At 42.7% G+C, this 20246-nt stretch overlaps 1 pseudogene; it reads left to right on the top strand.

Moving 5' to 3' along the window:
- The first annotated feature begins 1322 nt into the window (after window positions 1-1322).
- LOC109904404 (TBC1 domain family member 20-like) overlaps window positions 1323-20246 on the top strand; it is a 37573-nt pseudogene continuing 18649 nt past the window's right edge.

Here is a 20246-nt window from a genome sequence, read left to right on the forward strand (position 1 = left end):
ATTGATAGAATAGAATGGAGGTAACTCACTATGTCATCGATAGAATAGAATAGAGGTAATTCACTCACGGTGTCATCGATAGAATAGAATAGAGGTAACTGACTGTCATCAATAGAATAGAGATAACTCAGTGTGTCATTGATAGAATAGAATAGAGGTAATTCACTCACGGTGTCATCGATAGAATAGAATAGAGGTAATTCACTCACGGTGTCATCGATAGAATATAATAGAGGTAACTGACGGTCATCGATAGAATAGAGATAACTCAGTGTGTCATTGATAGAATAGAGAACTCAGTGTGTCATTGATAGAATATAATTGTTATCTCACTCAGTGTGTCATCGATAGAATAGAATTGTTAACTCACTCAGTGTGTCAACGATAGAATAAAATAGAGGTAACTCCCTCTCTGTGGCATTGATCTGATCAGGGGTAAGCTGATAGGTCACTGTCTGTCCTCCCTCTCAGTTAACTCAGGGCCTTACCCATCATGGGGGACATCTCAATATTGTGTTCAGTGGCTTTCTTAACCATGTCCTTCTCATTAACTTATCTTCGTCCCATTATGATGACCACTGATAAAAGAATAGTAATGTGGTGGAAACAATACAATCCAATCCTTCTATCGACCAGAGATGGGCAGTGTGTATCTGTCACGTTCTGACCTTAGTTTCCTTTGTTTTGTCTTTATTTAGTATGGTCAGGGTGTGAGTTGGGGTGGGCAGTCTATGTTTTGTCTTTATTTAGTATGGTCATGGCGTGAGTTGGGGTGGGCAGTCTATGTTTTGTGTTTCTATGTTTGGTTTCTGTTTCGGCCTAGTATGGTTCTAAATCAGAGGCAGGTGTCGTTAGTTGTCTCTGATTGAGAATCATACTTAGGTAGCCTGGGTTTCACTGTTGGTTTGTGGGTGTTTGTTTCCTGTGTCTGTGCCACACGGGACTGTTTTGGTTTGGTTTATTTCACGTTATCGTTTATTGTTTTGTATTTCATAGTGTTCAGGCTTTTCATATTAAAATCGTCATGGACACTTACTACGCTGCGTATTGGTCCGATCCTTGCTACACCTCTTCAGACGAAGAGGAGGACATCTGCCGTTACAGTATCAGTGTCTAGACAGTGCTCTTGAAGTAAAGTAGATGATGAAAGCAAGCTATTGCCAAGTATTGAGACACTGACATCTAGACACAAGTATCTGAAACCCTTGTGATTGCAGCTTGCTTTCAAAACGCTGGTTGTTCGTAAATGTATTGCATCAGCGCAATAGATTTTGTGGCTATCTCTTCAGATGCAGTTTTGCTCGCTCCTCCTCTCCTCGGGCATGCGCGTGGACGAGAAGCACGTATTACAGGAACAGCTGATTGATAGCATCCTGATTGTCCTACAGAAGAACCCTGCGTTGCACTATTACCAGGGTTACCATGACATTGTGGTCACCTTCCTACTGGTGGTAGGGGAGCGCATGGACATCGCCATGGTGTAGACCCTCTCTAACCACCACCTCAGGTTGATATGAGGAAATCGGCACACTTCCTATGAGACTCTTTATGAATACATAAGAGCACAGACCTCCAGACCTGGGTTCAAGCAATATTTTAAATATTCCCAAAATACTTTGAGCATTTGCTTGAGCCTGCCTGTAGTGACACATGGCAGGCGTGGCAATTTTGAAACTCTTTCCTTGTACCAGGCTCAATCAAACACAGCTTAAGTCTTTTAATATTATATATCCCTTATTATGCGCTTAATACCCTATTCTGACCACCAAAGATGGTTTCCCCTCTCTATCATGGTCACATTATCCTCCTTCCCCAGCAGGGATTTCATGGATCCAACCATGGACAGCACCAAGCACATACTGAACTACCTGATGCCAATACTGGATGGTGTCACGACTTCCGCCGATGTTGGTTCCTCTCCTTGTTCGGGCGGCGTTTGGCGGTCGCCGGTCTTCTAGCCATCATCAATCCACTTTCATTTTCCATTTGTTTTGTCTTGTCTTCCCACACACCTGGTATCAATTCCATCATTACATGTTGTGTATTTAACCCTCTGTTCCCCCCCATGTCCTTGTCCAGAATTGTTTATTGTAAGTGCATGTGCACGTTTATCTGGTGTGCGATGGGTTTTGTATCCATTGATTGTTTGTTCTGTTTCCGGGGGTTTTTATTATTAAATTGCTCCGTTGTAAACACCGTTGTTGCTCTCCTGCGCCTGACTTCTCTGCCACCAGTATGCACCCCTTACAGATGGAGATAGTTGATCCAGAACTACATGATTTTATGCTCAGGTAAATCTTTGTTATTAAACATTTTAGTAGACACTCTTATCCAAAGTGACTTACAGGAGCAATTAGGGTTAAGTGCCTTGCTCAAGGGCACATCGGCATATTTCCCACCTAGTTGGATTAGGGTTTCGAACAATCAACCTTTTGGTTACTTGCCCAACGCTCTTAACCGCTAGGCTACCTGCCGTCCTATGTGGATTTGGTGCAGTGAGAGAGGCACAGATCACAGTTCATGTGACTTCAACTCCAAATCTGTGTCTTCTTGTGTCCTTTAGGGAAATTGGAGAGACAATTTTCCAGATTATTTGAGAAAAGATCAAATAGCAGGTTTGAATGGCAGATAACAAGCGAGGCATGGCTGCAAGGAATACACCTTCACTTTGAAGTAATTCTACCAGTTTTCCCCAACTACAAACTCTGATTCATAGCAAGAGTTTTGAAGGTTTTTCAGTTGATAGCAGTGGAATCTATTTTGTTTTATTTTGTGTTAAAGAATAAAACATTCAGATGTTTTACCTTGTAGCCTTGTAATAATATATTTTCTATCAGCAACATCAGTTTCTACAGTGAGCTCCAAAATGATTGGGACAGTGACAGATGTTTTGTTGTTTTGGCTCTGTAATCCAGCACTTTGGATTTGAAATGATACAATGATACAAAGTTCAAGTGCAGACTGTCGGCTTTAATTGGAGGGCATTTTCACCCATATTGGGTGAACTGTTTAGAAATTACAGTACTTTTTCAACCAAATGTATTGGGACAAATTCACTTACAATGCCTTCAGAAAGTATTCACACCCCTTGACTTTTTCCACATTTCGTTGTTTTACAGCTTGCATTTAAAATGGATAGAGGTTCTGTGTCACTGATCTACACACAATACCCCACAAAGTTACATTTTTACAAATGAATTAAAAATGAAACGCTGAAATGTTTGTCAATAAGTATTCAACTCCTTTGTTATGTTGTGACGTGAATATCATTAATGTGATGATTATTTTATCAAATCAATTAAATATGTTTAATTATTATGAAGATTAAATGAATCATGTAACAATTAAGTCATTAGCAATCTTGGGGCACCATGGAAAAAGTTTGTTTAATGAGTTACCCTTTCCCCAAATTAACTCAAGAATATCAGAATATATCCTTATCATATTAGTCATCCATTAATTATTATTACCTCATATCAGTCTCATTCTGAACATCGTTGACTTCAATTCTACACGATTTGAAAGGGGTGGGGAAAGAAAGAGCGGGAGAAGGAGAGACAAAGGAATTCTGCTATTGTACATACATTTTAATAATACGCTCATCGTAAATATGGATATTTAGCACCCTAACAACCGCTCATTCGGATTTAGAAATGCAATGTGCATATTTAAGCTTGTATGTCTTTGTCGTCTCTCTGTTGAAATCGCCCGATCCTTCTGTGACGAATAGTTTGACAGAAAGTCTCTGGTTGTGTAAGTCTCTAGTTGTCCATCAGAGGTCACCATGTCCTTCGTAGTTGTAGTAGGTTTCCTTTGTTCTGGAAGTGTTTGTTGGAATGCATACATCAGACGTACCAATGGTTGTTTGATAGGGAAATGTTATTCTTTTCTCGACTTCGGTCGAGTTTCCTAGATTAGGTTACATGCAGAGCTGCAGGCGGTGCATGTCTAGTCTTCTCTGTTGAGTTTCAGAGGGTCTTGTAGTTTTAGACCATTTGTCACATATTCAGCCCACGCTCCAAATATACTGGTCTAGTAGTTTTAAACCATTTATCAGCTGTGTAGCCACCGCTCCACTCTGTCTGGTCTAGCCTGCTTGGTCTCATGTAAATTTCGTTACGCGTCCTTTTTAAACACTCTGGTCAAAGGGGGGCGTTCCATCGCGCTGGCATAATGTCTGTGCTCACCTGGGCGTGGTTACTGACTGGATACAGTTTCTCATTTAGAAGGCAAAAATCACATTGCTATCTTTTCAGAAATAGTAAATAAGCTAATATTTAATCATATAAGTCAGTTAAGAACATTCTTATTTTCAATGATGGCCTAGGAACAGTGGGTTAACTGCCTTGTTCAGGGGCAGAACGACAGATTTTTACCTTGTCAGCACAGGGCTTCGATCTTGCAACCTTTCAGTTACTAGTACAACGCTCTAACCACTAGGCTACCTGCCGCCCCATTTAGATGGAACTCTGACATATACATTGGGAAAGCACTTAAAGTTACAATGTTTCCATTATAGTGTCTTGGGGCGGCAGGTAGCCTAGTGGTTAGAGCGTTGGGCCAGTAACCGAAAGGTTGCTAGATCGAATTCCCAAGCTGACAAGGTCGTTCCTAAGCCATCATTGTAAATAAGAATTTGTTTTTAATAACTGACTTGCCTTAAATAAAAATGATATCACCAAACAATAAATTATCTGACATGATTGTTCTTTAATTCCCTCCCGACCATTTCCCACATTCTTTGTGTTAGGAATATTTGTTTAATTTTCCACTTTTGGATGTTGTAGTTTTGGCGGGAAGAATCTCCTTGTAACAAAAGGGTTCTTTCCCTTCAATACTGCAGGCCAGGGAGAGACAGTTCCTGCAAGGTATTTACAACCGTCATAAAACTAGCCAACTCCCCCCAGGAGAGGGGAGTCTTGAAACTGTTGGTTAGCCTCCATCCAGGAAGGCAAGTCATGACAGTTATGGCAAACCTGAATAAGTTCAGGAGTAAAAATGTGCTTAACAAGTCACATAATAAGTTGCATGGACTCACTCTGTGTGCAATAATAGTGTTTAACATAATTTTTGAATGACTCATCTCTGTACCCCACACATACAATTATCTGTAAGGTCCCTCAGTGGATCAGTGAATTTCAAACACAGATTCAACCATAAAGACCAGGGAGGGCAGCTATTGGTAGATGGATACAAATTTTAAAAAGCAGACATTGAATATTCCTTTGAGCATGGTGACGTTGCACTTTTGATGATCTATCAATACAACCAGTCACTACAAAGATACAGGCGTCCTTCCTAATTCAGTTGCTGGAGAGGAAGGATAATGCATGGATCAATAACATTGTAGTTACTTCACAATACTAACCTAAATGACAGAGTGAAAAGAAGGAAGCCTGTGCAGAATAAAAATATTCCAAAACATGCTTCCTGTTTGCAACAAGGCACTAAAGTAAAAGTGCAAAAAATGTGGCAATGAAATGAACTTTGTCCTAAATACAAAGTGTTATGCTTGGGGCAAATCCAATACAACACATCACTGAGTACCGCTCTTCATATTTTCAAGCATGGTGGTGGCTGTATCATATTATGGGTATGCTTGTCATTGGTCAGGTCTAGGGAGTTTTTTAGGATAAAAAGCAATGGAAAATAGCTAAGCACAGGCAAAATCCTAGAGGAAATTCTGGTTGTCTGCTTTCCAACAGACATTGGGAGGCAAATTCACCTTTCAGCAGGACAATAACTTAAAACACATGGCCAAATATACACTGGAGTTGCTTACCAAGACCACATTGGAATGTTCCTGAGGTACGGCTTGAAAATGGCTGTCAAGGAGTGATCAACAATGATTTTAAAAAGAATGTGCAAATATTGTAAAATCCAGGTGTGGAATGCTTTTAGAGACTTACACAGAAAGACTCACAGATGTAATCGCTGACTCAGTGGTGTGAATACTTATGTGATTCAGAAAGTATTTAGACCCCTTGACTTTTTCCATATTTTGATATGCTACCGCCTTATTCTAAAATGTATGAAATATTTCTCTCCCCTCATCAATCTACACACAATACTCCATAATGACAAAGCAAAAACAGATAAACATTTTTTGCAAATTTGTTAAAAATACAAAACTGAAATTTACATTTACATAAGTATTCAGACCCTTCACTCAGTACTTTGTTGAAGCCCTTTGGCAGTGATTACAGCCTCAAGTCTTATTGGGTATGACATTAGAAGCTTGGTACACCTGTGTTTGGGGAGTTTCTTCCATTCTTCTCTGCAGATCCTCTCAAGCTCTGTCAGGATGGATGGGGAACGTAGCCGCACAGCTATTTTCAGGTCTCTCCAGAGATGTTCGATCGAGTTCAAGTCCGGGCTCTGGCTGGACCACTCAAGGACATTCAGAGACTTGTCCCGAAGCCCCTCCTGAGTTGTACTGGCTGTGTGCTTAGGGTCGTTGTCCTGTTGGAAGGTGAACCTTCACCCCAGTCTGAGGTTCTGAGCGCTCTGGAGCAGGTTTACATCAAGGATCTCTCTCTACTTTGCTCCGTTTATCTATACCTTTTATTTAACCTGTATTTAAGTAGGCAAGTCAGTTAAGAAATCATTCTTATTTACAATGACGGCCTACCAAAAGGCAAAAGGCCTCCTGTGGGGACGGAGGCCTGGGATAAAAAATTAAATAGGAAATACAATATCAATATAGGACAAAACACACATCACAACAAGAGAGACAACACAACACTACATAAAGAGAGACCTAAGACAACAACATAGCAAAACAGCAACACAGCATGGTAGCAACACAACATGACAACAACATGGTAGCAACACAACATGGTAGCAGCACAAAATATGGTACAAACATTATTGGGCACAGACAACAGCACAAAGGTCAAGAAGGTAGAGACAACAATACATCACACAAAGCAGCCACAACTGTCAGTAAGAGTGTTGTCATGACTGTCCTGATCAGGTCAGGTTACAGGAGACCACAACCCTACAGATTATGTCTCAACCCCAACAGAGGAGGGGGTTTTAGGGGTCTGAAGATGTGGGGGTTTTATGACCCTCACGCCCCTGATAAATCTCAGGCCACAGACAAATTCCTTTGTCCTGTTACTATGGAGAACCAGCCTCAGAACATTAAACATGAAATAAAGGGACTTTGGAACAATGGTTTCCGTCAGCCACAATGGTGGTCATGACGATAGATGGAATATGAAAATGTATGTCATTTTTGTTTTGTTATTAAAGGTTAATAGATGACGTTATTACGAAAACATTGTAATGTGAAGAGTTTTCCTAGTATATGTTTGATGTTTATACATTGTACGTTGTGTGTAAAATGTCCAAATCAAAGGGAGTGTTTTGGTAAATTAAATGTAAAGTTAGATGTCTAATATTGGGTTTGAGTAAAATCTAGACCCTGCCCTCATTAACTTGATACGCCCAGAGAACTGCCCTAAAGTCGGTTACGCCCACTTCTGACCCAAGGGTATAAAACCTGTGAGTTTAGAATTTACGGGAGACTACGTGACCCAAGCTGCAGCCAAGGTCTAAAAAGTAAACGAACCCAGAACGCAACACAAGTTTGAAGAAAAATAAATCCTTTTCTACCCAAGCTACGGATGAGTAGCTGTGTCTAAGCGGGTGAATTCAAGCCGGACCCCCTTAGCATCCAATCTCAGCGAATCGTGGTATCTAAAATGTTTCATACCTATGCTGTGAGCTCTGAGCTACAGAGCTGTCTGTCCTCAGAAGACCCCTTCCATAGCAAGGGAACAGACTCCCAAGCCAAAAGGACACTGACATCGGGAGGACGATCAGAGAGGTGCACAGGAGAAGTGTGTTATCGAGCTGCTGAATGGTCCACGCAGAGAATCCTCGGAGGTCTACCCCACGTAATTACATCATTATATTCTGACCCATAAGAGCGGCAGTTTGGGACAAGGCTAGAGTTAGAATAGCATAGCTGACAAATTCACCCAAATGTATATTTCTCTCGTGTACTCTCTTTTTCCTCTCTCCCTTTGAAATCCCCATTTTGGGTAACACGCGCCATAGTGTGTTGGCCCGTTATACTAAGTTCTAATCAATAGCCTATAAGGTGTTTTGTCTATGTGTATCTTTTATCATCATTTTAGCTTTTTAGTAAATAAATATTCAACTAAGATTGGTGTGGTACGAACTCATTGGTGAGACCCGGGTCTGTGCAGATTCACGGGCTATACGACGTTCAGAACGAGATTGTAAGAGGTAACTGGTTAATTAGCTGATATTCTGATATTCTTTGAGTTAATTTGGGAAATAGAAACTCAATAAAAACTCGTTTTCCCATGGTACCCCAGGTTAATGAGTTAATAATTGCTTGATTCAGTTAATCATGCAGAAACTTGTAATCATTCGATGAGCAACAGTAGTCACATTAACTAATACAATGTCACGACAGTGTCCATGACTGAATCTTTGAATGAATAAATTGAGATAAAACTGTCCAGTTTGAGTGTTTGTTGCAGCTCGTTACAGTCGCTAGCTGCAGCGAACTGAAAAGAGGAGTGACCCAGGGATGTGTGTGCTTTGGGGACCTTTAACAGAATGTGACTGGCAGAACGGGTGTTGTATGTGGAGGATGAGGGCTGCAGTAGATATCTCAGATAGGGGGGAGTGAGGCCTAAGTGGGTTTTATAAATAAGCATCAACCAGTGGGTCTTGCGACGGGTATACAGAGATGACCAGTTTACAAATCAAATCGTATTTGTCACATACACATGGTTAGCAGATGTTAATGCAAGTGTAGCAAAAATGCTTGTGCTTCTAGTTCCAACAATGCAGTAATATCTAACAAGTAATCTAACCTAACAATTTCACAACTACCTTATACACACACAAGTGCAAAGGAATGAATAAGAAGAATATGTGCATACAAATATATGAATGAGTGATGGCCGAATGGCATAGGCAAGATGCAGTAGATGGTATAGAGTACAGTATATATATATGAGATGAGTAATGTAGGGTATGTAAACATTATATAAAGTGGCATTGTTTAAGGTTTAAGGTGGCTAGTGATACATTTATTACCACAATTTTTCCATTATAAAAGTGGCTAGAGATTTGAGTCAATATGTTGGCAGCAACCACTCAATGTTAGTGATGGCTGTTTAACAGTCTGATGGCCTTGAGATAGAAGCTGTTTTTCAGTCTCTCGGTCCCAGCTTTGATGCATCTGTACTGACCTCGCCTTCTGGATGATAGCGGGGTGAACAGGCAGTGGCTCGGTGGTTGTTGATGATCTTTTTGGCCGGAGGGCATCGGAGGGTCTCCTGGAGGGCAGGTGGTTTGCCCCCGGTGATGCGTTGTGCAGACCTCACTACCCTCTGGAGAGCCTTATGGTTGTGGGCGGAGCAGTTGCCATACAAGGCTGTTATACAGCCCAACAGGATGCTCTCGATTGTGCATCTGTAAAGGTTTGTGAGTGTTTTTGGTGACAAGCCGAATTTCTTCAGCCTCCTGAAGTTGAAGAGGCGCTGCTGCGCCTTCTTCACCACGCTGTCTGTGTGGGTGAACCATTTCAGTTTGTCCGTGATGTGTACGCCGAGGAACTTAAAATTGTACACCTTCTCCACTACTGTCCCGTCAATGTGGATAGGGGGCTGCTCCGTCTGCTGTTTCCTGAAGTCCACGATCATCTCCTTTGTTTTGTTGACATTGAGTGTGAGGATATTTTCCTGACACCACACTCCGAGGGCCCTCACCTCCTCCCTGTAGGCCGTCTCGTCGTTGTTGGTAATCAAGCCTACCACTGGAGTGTTGTCTAAACTTGATGATTGAGTTGGAAGTGTGCATGGCCACACAGTCATGGGTGAACAGGGAGTACAGGAGAGGGCTGAGAACGCACCCTTGTGGGGCCCCAGTGTTGAGGATCAGCGGGGTGGAGATGTTGTTACCTACCCTCACCACCTGGGGGCGGCCCGTCAGGAAGTCCAGGACCCAGGGTCTCGAGCTTAATGACGACATTCTTACATAGGTATTCCTCTTGTCCAGATGGGTTAGGGCAGTGTGCAGTGTGACTGCGTCGTCTATGGACCTATTGGGGTGGTAAGCAAATTGGAGTAGGTCTAGGGTGTCAGGTAGAGTGGAAGTGATATGGTCCTTGACTAGTCTCTCAAAGCATTTCATGATGACGGATGTGAGTGCTACGGGGCGGTAGTCATTTAGCTCAGTTACCTTAGCTTTCTTGGGAACAGGAACAATGGTGGCCCTCTTGAAGCATGTGGGAACAGCAGACTGGGATAAGGATTGATTGAATATGTCCGTAAACACACCAGTCAGCTGGGGGTGCGGCCAGGGATGCCGTCTGGGCCTGCAGCCTTGCGAAGGTTAACACGTTTAAATGTTTTACTCACGTTGGCTGCAATGAAGGAGAGCACGCAGGTTTTGGTAGCGGGCCGCGTCAGTGGCACTGTATTGTCCTCAAAGCGAGCAAAGAAGTTGTTTAGTTTGTCTGGGAGCAAGATATCCTGGTCCGCGACGGGACTGGTTTTTCTTTTGTAGATCATGATTGACCGTAGACCCTGCCATATACCTCTCGTGTCTGAGCTGCTGAATTGTGATTCTACTTTGCCTCTATACTAATGCTTAGCTTGTTTGATTGCCGTGCGGAGGGAATAGCTACACTGTCTGTATTTGGTCATGTTTCCAGTTACCTTGCCCTGATTAAAAGCAATGGTTTGCGCTTTCAGTTTTACGCGAATGCTGCCATCAATCCACAGTTTCTGGTTGGGGAATGTTTTAATAGACGCTGTGGGTACAACATCATCGATGCACTTGCTAATAAACTCGCTCACTGAATCAGCGTATTCATCAATGTTGTTGTTCGACGCTATGTGGAACATATTCCAGTCAACGTGATCGAAGGAATCTTGAAGCGTGGAATCCGATTGGTCGAACCAGCGTTGAACAGACCTGAGCACGGGTGCTTCAAGATTGAGCACGGGTGCTTCCTGTTTTAGTTTCTGTCTATAGGCTGGGAGTCGTGGTCAGCTTTTCCGAAAAGAGGGTGGGGGAGAGAAGCGTTGCGGAAGTTAAAATAACAATGATCCAGGGTTTTGCCAGCCTGGGTCACGTAATCGATATGATCGTAAAAATTGTTTGTTTATTATTGTTTTATTATTGTTTATTGTTTTCAGATTAGCCTTGTTAAAGTCCCCAGCTACAATAAATGCAGCCTCAGGATATGTGGTTTCCAGTTTACATAGAGTCAAATTAAGTTCTTTCAGGGCCGTCGATTTGTCTGCTTGGGGGGGGAATATACACGACTATGATTATGATCGAAGAGAATTCTCTTGGTAGATAATGCGGTTGGCATTTGATTGAGAGGAATTCTAAGACAGGTGAACAAAAGGACTTGAGTTCCTGTATGTTGTTATGATCACACCACGTCTCGTTAATCATGAGGCATACACCCACGCCCTCCTTCTTACCAGAGAGATGCTTGTTTCTGTCGGTGCAATGCTTGAAAAAAACAGGTGGCTGTACCGACTCCGATAGCGTGTCTCGAGTGAGCCATGTTTCCGTGAAACAAAGAACCTTACAATCTCTGATGTCTCTGTGGAAGGCAACCCTTGCTCGGATTTCGTCTACCTTGTTGTCAAGTGACTGGACATTGGCAAGTAGTATGCGCGGGATCGGTGCGCAATGTGCGGAGCCTGACCAGAAGACCGCTCCGTCTGCCCCTTCTGCGGTGCCGTTGTTTTGGGTCGCCGGCTGGGATCCGATCCATTGTCCTGGGTGATGTACCAAACAGAGGATCCGCTTCGGGAAAGTTGTATTCCTGGTCGTAATGTTGGTGAGTTGACATTGCTCTTCTATCTAATAGTTCTTCCCGACTGTATGTAATTAAACCTAAGATTTCCTGGGGTAACAATGTAAGAAATAACACTGCATAGTTTCCCAGGAACGCGAAGCGAGGCGGCCATCTCAGAGGAGTATAGAATATAGAGTGCAGTGATGTGTCCTATAAGGAACATTGGTGGCAAATCTGATGGCCGAATGGTAAAGAACATCTAGCCGCTCTAGAGCACCCTTTCCTGCATACCTATAAATGACTTCTCCGTAATCTAGCATGGGTAGGATGGTCATCTGAATCAGGGTTAGTTTGGCAGCTGGGGTGAAAGAGGACCGATTACGATCGAGCAAACCATGTCTAGATTTAACTTTAGCCTGCAGCTTTGATACATACTCCCAAGTACTTGTATGAGGTGACTACCTCAAGCTCTAAACCCTCAGAGGTAGTAATAACGCCTGTGGGAAGAGGGGCATTCTTCTTGATCCTTACTAGTCTCCCAGTCCCTGGCGCTGAAAAACATCCCCCCAGCATGATGCTGCCACCATGCTTCACTGTAGGGATGGTGCCATGTTTCCTCCAGATGTGACACTTGGCATTCAGGCCGAATAGTTCAATCATGGTTTCATCAGACCAGAGAATCTTGTTTCTCATGGTCTGAGAGTCTTTAGGTGCCTTTTGGAAAACTCCAAGCGGGCTGTCATGTGCCTTTTACTGAGGAGTGGCTTCCGTCTGGCCACTGTACCATAAAGGCCTGATTGGTGGAGTGCTGAAGAGATGCTTGTCCTTCTGGAAGGTTCTCCCATCTCCACAGATGAACTCTGGAGCTCTGTCAGAGTGACCATTGGGTTGTTGGTCACCTCCCTGACCAAGGCCCTTCCCCCCCGATTGCTCAGTTTGTCTGGGTGGCCAGCTCTAGGAAGAGTCTTGGTGGTTTCAAATTTCTTCCATTTAAGAATGATGGAGGCCTCTGTGTTCTTGGGGACCTTCAATGCTGCAGACATTTTTCAGTACCCTTCCCCAGATTTGTGACTCGACACAATCCTGTCTCGGATCTCTACGGACAATTTCTTTCACCTCATGGCTTGGTTTTTGCTCTGACATGCACTGTCAACTGTGGGACCTTTATATAGACAGGTGTGTGCCTTTCCAAATCATGTCCAGTCAAATTAATTTACCACAGGTGGACTCCAATCAACTCCAATCAAGCCCAAACAACTACCTCTTTCCCAACTGTATTTAATTTTAATTTATTTATTTATTTTGCTCCTTTGCACCCCATTATTTTTTTTATTTCTACTTTGCCCATTGCAAAACTACCATTCCAGTATTTTACTTGCTATATTGTATTTACTTTGCCATCTTGGCCTTTTTTGCCTTTACCTCCCTTCTCACCTCATTTGCTCACATTGTATATAGACTTGTTTATACTGCATTATTGACTGTATGTTTGTTTTTACTCCATGTGTAACTCTGTGTCGTTTTATCTGTCGAACTGCTTTGCTTTATCTTGGCCAGGTCGCAATTGTAAATGAGAACTTGTTCTCAACTTGCCTACCTGGTTAAATAAAGGTCAAATAAAAAAAATAAAAATAAAAATAAAAAAAAAAGTTGTAGAAACATCTCAAGGATGATCAATGGGAACAGGATTTTATTTTATTTTATTTTTTATTTCACCTTTATTTAACCAGGTAGGCTAGTTGAGAACAAGTTCTCATTTGCAACTGCGACCTGGCCAAGATAAAGCATAGCAATGTGAGCAGACAACACAGAGTTACACATGGAGTAAACAATTAACAAGTCAATAACACAGTAGAAAAAAGGGGAGTCTATATACATTGTGTGCAAAAGGCAAGAGGAGGTAGGCAAATAATTACAATTTTGCAGATTAACACTGGAGTGATAAATGATCAGATGGTCATGTACAGGTAGAGATATTGGTGTGCAAAAGAGCAGAAAAGTAAATAAATAAAAACAGTATGGGGATGAGGTAGGTAAAAATGGGTGGGCTATTTACCGATAGACTATGTACAGCTGCAGCGATCGGTTAGCTGCTCAGATAGCAGATGTTTGAAGGAGGGAGATAAAAGTCTCCAACTTCAGCGATTTTTGCAATTCGTTCCAGTCACAGGCAGCAGAGAACTGGAACGAAAGGCGGCCAAATGAGGTGTTGGCTTTAGGGATGATCAGTGAGATACACCTGCTGGAGCGCGTGCTACGGATGGGTGTTGCCATCGTGACCAGTGAACTGAGATAAGGCGGAGCTTTACCTAGCATGGACTTGTAGATGACCTGGAGCCAGTGGGTCTGGCGACGAATATGTAGCGAGGGCCAGCCGACTAGAGCATACAAGTCGCAGTGGTGGGTGGTATAAGGTGCTTTAGTGACAAAACGGATGGCACTGTGATAAACTGCATCCAGTTTGCTGAGTAGAGTGTTGGAAGCAATTTTGTAGATGACATCGCCGAAGTCGAGGATCGGTAGAATAGTCAGTTTTACTAGGGTAAGTTTGGCGGCGTGAGTGAAGAAGGCTTTGTTGCGGAATAGAAAGCAGACTCTTGATTTGATTTTCGATTGGAGATGTTTGATATGAGTCTGGAAGGAGAGTTTACAGTCTAGCCAGACACCTAGGTACTTATAGATGTCCACATATTCAAGGTCGGAACCATCCAGGGTGGTGATGCTGGTCAGGCGTGCGGGTGCAGGCAGCGAACGGTTGAAAAGCATGCATTTGGTTTTACTAGCGTTTAAGAGCAGTTGGAGGCCACGGAAGGAGTGTTGCAACTGAGCTCAATTTCAAGTCTCATAGCAAAGGGTCTGAATACTGTTAGGCTAGTAGTTGGTTGTGTTGTACTTACCAGTGTTCGCGGGGTCCGACATGCCAATCAACCTGCTATCTGCCAATCACGGGAATGCCTGGAATGTTCTGATGCCGGGCATCCTGGTGGTTGGCGGAGTGGTGTGGAGGGGGGTTGGGCAGGGGGATGGAGCATTGGAAGTTAAGACCAGGTTTAACCTTTGTTCTCTCTCTTACGTCTGGCCTTCACAAGAGAAGGTCACGGTTGGCTTGTGGGGTATCTTTAGTTTATTTGACGTGGGCTACGGCCAAACAGTAGCCTGTGTAAAGTTGGGTTAATAAACCATCAATTCGTAAACTCAATCCTCTGTCTGGACAATTGTTCCTTTATGATCTAGTCAGGTCATTACAAAACGTATGTAAATAAGATATTTCTGTTTTTATTTTTAATTTAATTTAATTTTTACCTTTATTTAACCAGGTAGGCAAGTTGAGAACAAGTTCTCATTTACAATTGTGACCTGGCCAAGATAAAGCAAAGCAGTTCGACAGATAAAACGACACAGAGTTACACATGGAGTAAAAACAAACATACCGTCAATAATGCAGTATAAACAAGTCTATATACAATGTGAGCAAATGAGGTGAGAAGGGAGGTAAAGGCAAAAAAGGCCATGATGGCAAAGTAAATACAATATAGCAAGTAAAATACTGGAATGGTAGTTTTGCAATGGAAGAATGTGCAAAGTAGAAATAAAAAATAATGGGGTGCAAAGGAGCAAAATAAATAAATAAATTAAAATTAAATACAGTTGGGAAAGAGGTAGTTGTTTGGGCTAAATTATAGGTGGGCTATGTACAGGTGCAGTAATCTGTGAGCTGCTCTGACAGTTGGTGCTTAAAGCTAGTGAGGGAGATAAGTGTTTCCAGTATCAGAGATTTTTGTAGTTCGTTCCAGTCATTGGCAGCAGAGAACTGGAAGGAGAGGCGGCCAAAGAAAGAATTGGTTTTGGGGGTGACTAGAGAGATATACCTGCTGGAGCGTGTGCTACAGGTGGGAGATGCTATGGTGACCAGCGAGCTGAGATAAGGGGGGACTTTACCTAGCAGGGTCTTGTAGATGACATGGAGCCAGTGGGTTTGGCGACGAGTATGAAGCGAGGGCCAGCCAACGAGAGCGTACAGGTCGCAATGGTGGGTAGTATATGGGGCTTTGGTGATAAAACGGATTGCACTGTGATAGACTGCATCCAATTTGTTGAGTAGGGTATTGGAGGCTATTTTGTAAATGACATCGCCAAAGTCGAGGATTGGTAGGATGGTCAGTTTTACAAGGGTATGTTTGGCAGCATGAGTGAAGGATGCTTTGTTGCGAAATAGGAAGCCAATTCTAGATTTAACTTTGGATTGGAGATGTTTGATATGGGTCTGGAAGGAGAGTTTACAGTCTAACCAGACACCTAAGTATTTGTAGTTGTCCACATATTCTAAGTCAGAGCCGTCCAGAGTAGTGATGTTGGACAGGCGGGTAGGTGCAGGTAGCGATCGGTTGAAGAGCATGCATTTAGTTTTACTTGTATTTAAGAGCAATTGGAGGCCACGGAAGGAGAGTTGTATGGCATTGAAGCTTGCCTGGAGGGTTGTTAACACAGTGTCCAAAGAAGGGCCGGAAGTATACAGAATGGTGTCGTCTGCGTAGAGGTGGATCAGGGACTCACCAGCAGCAAGAGCGACCTCATTGATGTATACAGAGAAGAGAGTCGGTCCAAGAATTGAACCCTGTGGCACCCCCATAGAGACTGCCAGAGGTCCGGACAGCAGACCCTCCGATTTGACACACTGAACTCTATCAGAGAAGTAGTTGGTGAACCAGGCGAGGCAATCATTTGAGAAACCAAGGATGTCGAGTCTGCCGATGAGGATATGGTGATTGACAGAGTCGAAAGCCTTGGCCAGATCAATGAATACGGCTGCACAGTAATGTAATGTAATGTAATAAATTATCTAACTTTCTAAAACCCTGTTTTCACTTTGTCATTGTGGGGTATTGTGTGTAGAATGAGGGAAAAAAATATTTGATCCATTTTAGAATAAGGCTGTAACGTAACAAAATGTGGAGAAAGTCAAGGGGTCAAAAGTTTAGTGTTTGGTCCCATATTCCTTGCAATGATTACATCAAGCTTGTGACTCTATAAACTTGTTGGATGCATTTGCTGTTTGTTTTGTCTGCACTTTCACCTCATAGTCATTGTATAATTTCAAATCTGAAGAGTACAGAGCCAAAACAACAAAACATGTGTCACTCTCCCAATACTTTTGTAGCTCACTGTATATTTGCATTTGCGACTCATGATCGGTGTCCATATTCATGAAGGCTCTGAGTAGGAGTGCTGATCTAGGATCAGGTCCCCCCTATCCATGTAATCTTGTTCATGATGATCCAAAATACAAAACTGATCCTAGAGCAGCACCTATTCTGTAACACTTTATTAATACAGGCCCTGCTTCCCACTCTTTTCTCCTGAAGGGGGCAGTAAGAGTCTGCATGTTCTTCTTGGAAAGGTAGGTTGTCGCAGCCAGGATATACAATTGAGTCAAACTAAGAGATATGGAGTAAAAATCCACCCGATCGATTGCTTCTATGTCTCTCCACCTGCCTTGCCATCAGCTAGGCTACTGTACCCCTGAGCCAGCTGGACTAGTGTGTAGTATGAGACTACAGAACTGAGGGAGAAAGGATGGAAGACTGTGTATTTCTTATTTATCACAGAGATTTTTTTGGGCTCCTGATGTATTTGTATAATTGATGGTCTGACAAGAATGTATGCTGTGAGATTTAATTGGGAAGGCTTTGAGTTAAAGAGCGGCCCCTGGTTTCCTGTCTCCACAGCTAACTGTCAGCCAGTCAAAGGATTCCACCGCCTTCCGCTGTGCTGTCACTTTGCTCTCTGTTTCCTCAATGTCACATTGGGTCTTGATTGTCAACCTTCTTAAGATGTCTCCACGTCAATATGATTGATGCACTGACAAGTCACTATGAGCATGGTTGAGGACTTTCTTTTTGTATGCTAGGCATGTTTTTCATCCATCTCCGAGGAGAAATGGAACGCAGCAGACAAGGAACGATATTTTGACTCGAACTGAAGCAGTGTTTTATATGACTGCTCGTCAAAGTTGTGTGACTATATCCCTCTAAAACTCCAGCATTGTGTGTGGTGTACTAAAACACATTACCATGGTATTAGATATTCTCCTAGTCTTATTTACACTGTGCCCTGGGTGTGTGTTGTGTTGAAATGCTTTGGGGTAAGCTGTAGCACCTAAACCTCTCTCTCTGTGTGTGTGTGTGTGTGTGTGTGTGTGTGTGTGTGTGTGTGTGTGTGTGTGTGTGTGTGTGTGTGTGTGTGTGTGTGTGTGTGTGTGTGTCTTGCGTGCAGTTCCTCCCCAGTTCTTGATAAAAGAAAGTTATTTTTGATAGTGGCGCCATGTAAAATGTAGAGAATAAGAGGGGTAGTGATAAATATTGAATATGGGCGCATCTTGGAAGGCCTCTTGGAAGTAGTGCACTAGGGTGCTATTTGAGACAGAGCCAAGGAGATGGAAGCTCACAGGTATAAGGGTGTTGCTCACTGCTTTTAGGCTACCTTAAGACTGCTGAGGAAATGTTCAGGAAAGTATTTGACGCTAGAGCGGTTATATAACCTAGTTTTTACAAATAGGCCCTACTTCATTTGAACAAAATTAAAGTATTACAAAGGCAAGTCATTTGACAACACAATGACTGTTGCTGTTGTGGTTGCCATCCTAAATGTTCAGTTAGCTATAGAGTTGCCTATGGATGTTACAAATTGGTGATTTTTGTGGGCGGCACTCGAGTGCTTTGTCCAAGGAGTTTTCTCCTGCAAAGCCCACAAATAATAACTAAAATAGATCTGCATTAAGTGTTGCAGTCCAAGAGGTTTCTGTAGTGAACCATGCCTAATGCCTTGCCTTTAAAACTGGTCTCTCTGTATTCTGTAATTACACCGTCCTTACTCACAGGAACTGGCATAAGCATAACTTGGCTGTGTCCCAAATGGCACCCTTTTCCCTATATAGTGCACTACTTTTAACGAGAGCCCTATGGGATGTACTCGTAGCCCTTGTTATATTCACACATTTCCCTCAGACTTGCATCCCCCACTTTGCAGGCTAATGCAGGTTAAGTGCTGGGCTGTCCTGCGGTCATCATGACAGAATAAGGAGATTGGGTTTACTGTACATCGACTAGTGGGACGTCAACGGATGTATTTTAATTAGGCAGTGTAAAAATGAGCTGTTGCTCTTGATAATGAGCTGTTGCTCTTGATAATGAGCTGTTGCTCTTGATAATGAGCGGTTGATCAATGTAGTTGTTGCTGTTTATTCCCTCTGTAAAGTGTATGGAGACTCTGTGACGATGCACTTTAAATCAAATGTGACTTGACCTGTTCATAATGGCATAGGGTGGTCAAGTGGTCTAAGCCGCTGCCTCCAGAACTCATACCGCTGCAGTATGGGTTTGAATACGGCCTACTGCTATTTCAGCACACTCTCTCCTCTAGCTCTACCTCTGTCCTATCCTATAAACAAACACAGAAAATAATAATAACTGACTAACTTGTTCATATGTGTTGCAGGGTCGAGGTGGGAACCATCTTTGCTCTGAGCTGGCTCATCACATGGCCACGTCCTGTCTGAGATCCGTCATGTTCTCAGGCTCTATGACTTCTTCCTGGCTTCACACCCACTCATGGCCGTCTACTTCGCTGCCGTGGTAAGAACCAATATTTAAACTGTGAACTCTCTGTTTATAGAATAGAGTAATGTAGAATGAAATACTAGAATAGAATGGATAGGTTATTGTCCATTTTGTAAGGAATAGAAATGTGTCTTGTGCTTTACTCTGTAACTAAATCCTTGTTTTCAGAGCATCTCTCTCATCTGCTTCCAAGTTGTCTGCTGGACATAATTATTTTTGGGGGCAGTGTGTATTTTCTATAAGTGAGCGACAGTCATTTGGGCATTTAACAATCTGAAGTGAATTCAGAGATGCATTCTTATTTGTAGTACAGTAGTTGCTAATGAACAACAAACCACTCATTAGTCTGCACATTCCACTAAGCGCTTATTAGATGGTATTGGGGAAACAATATCTCGCCAAACTTCAAACGTGTGTTTCTCGCTCGGCCCTTTGTAAATGGAGTTGTTTTGTGACTACTTGTCAAGAGCAACGGAAAACAAAACAAGACGTTTTTTTTTTAAAGGCAAGGATTCCTCTTTTCTTACGTGCACCACACACACACACACACACACACACACACACACACACACACACACACACACACACACACACACACACACACACACACACACACACACACACACACACACACACACACACGAATCCAGGGCACTTTGTTATAGCTAGACCAGTTAATTAAACAACTCTAATGAACTCACCAGAGGTTTGGTGTGGAGTACTGGCTGTGTTTGTGCTAGATTGCTTTAAATGGCCCCTTTCTTCTTCTTCCATAAGCCTATCCCCTGCTAGATACTGGAGCTGCACACAAACCAAAGGGG

Source organism: Oncorhynchus kisutch, linkage group LG14 (assembly GCF_002021735.2).
Source record: "Oncorhynchus kisutch isolate 150728-3 linkage group LG14, Okis_V2, whole genome shotgun sequence".
Classification (NCBI taxonomy): domain Eukaryota; kingdom Metazoa; phylum Chordata; class Actinopteri; order Salmoniformes; family Salmonidae; genus Oncorhynchus; species Oncorhynchus kisutch.